Consider the following 1,630-nt stretch of genomic DNA (forward strand, 5'->3'; position numbering starts at 1 on the left):
CTTCCCTTCCCTTCCCTTCCCTTCCCTTCCCTTCCCTTCCCTTCCCTTCCCTTCCCTCTCTGCTCCTCCCCATGAATGCACAGAGCACATGGAAGAAGACACCGGCATTGCACATGGGAAGAGGATTGACAGCTAAATGCTCCTTCCTCCCACTGACAGCGATCCTGTGGGATCACCCAGGGCTCCAGAAGGCAGCAAGGCATATATTCCAGAATCCATCAAGCCTGACTTGATCTCAACCAAAACTGCATGAGTGAGCTTTAGCCAGATGTGAATGGACATGGCCAAAGCTGCTCAGGGGCCTGGCAGGGAGCTTGGGGCTGCCTCTGGTCACTTTCCACACTGTTTGCAGGTCCTGTGCAACATCCCTGGACAGGAAACCGGGGCAGCCCAGGGCCCCTGTGGGCTCCCTCCCTCCCTCCCTCCCTCCTACAGAGGAAAGCCTCCCCAAAGCCCTATGGAAAACCATCCCCAGAGCTTCCTGGGGAGAAGGGAGCGCTGTCCTGGGAAAGGGGAGCCAGGCCGCCGGCTCACCTGCTCCCTTCCCTCGCCACGGAGCTGCCTGGGCAGCCCTGGCAGGCAGGGCCACTGCCAGGAGGAGCAGGAGGAAGAGGCGCAGAGCAAGGGCCATGGTGCCTTGCCCTCTGCCAGTCCCACAGCTCTTGCTGCCACCGCTGTTCTGACACCGCTGTCCCAATGTCAGCACCACTGCTGCTGCCGCCACTGCTGCCACAACAATTTGTGGTCAAGGACTGACTGGTCGGTGGCTGTGGTGCTGTGCAACCACGGGGCTCTGGGACCTCTGTGACCCCAGAGCCTGCTGTGACCTCAGCCTGCTGTGACCCCAGAGCCTGCTGTGACCTCATGGCCTTAGCTGTAGCCCCAGAGTGTACCCCCATCTGTATGAATGGGCTGCCCTGATTGTAAATGTTTTGCTTCATCCAAGGGCCATTGCTTAGCAGAAACTTAGTTCTGCATGCTGACATTGCTGGTCAGGCTGTGTCCCTGGACATGCTCTTGATGGCTTCCTGGAGCAACAGAGAACAAAGAGACACATATCCCCTTATGCATCCAAAGGAGATTGCTTTAGTATAGAAATCACCCCCCTTCTCTACCTTTAATGTCAACCAGACAAAACCAAAACTTTTGAGAAGATGGGCACCCATTGTCTGGCTCAGCTGCTGTCTGCCCATGCATCTTTTCCACTCAGTCTGCTTCCCACTGATCTGCTGTCCATGCCTTCCTCCTCATAACTGCCTCTCACTCCCCAGCCAACTTCCAACTGTCCAGCCTGCAGCTGAGCCTTCCCCACAGGGCCTTCTGGTGAACACAACCCTTAACAACTTTAACAATTAGAATCCCATATCCCACAGCTTCCCTCTTTTCCTGGGCATGTCCCTGGAGGAGGGCCAGCTTCAGATGATGCCCCTGAAGGAGATGTGCCCTCAGCCCAGGGATGCTCAGCATGGGCTCCTCCAGTCCCTCAGGGCCCATCACTGGTCAGCCTCTGGGTCAGCAGGGACACTCTACTCACCCCTGCCATGGGAGCTGGGCCTACGTGACACAACCAGCCCTGGAGCTGGGAATGTTCTCCTTGCAGAGACACCTGTAACTCAAGAGCTTCTGTCAT

The sequence above is a fragment of the Cinclus cinclus genome, unplaced genomic scaffold (assembly GCF_963662255.1).
Source record: "Cinclus cinclus unplaced genomic scaffold, bCinCin1.1 SCAFFOLD_40, whole genome shotgun sequence".
In the NCBI taxonomy this organism is placed as follows: domain Eukaryota; kingdom Metazoa; phylum Chordata; class Aves; order Passeriformes; family Cinclidae; genus Cinclus; species Cinclus cinclus.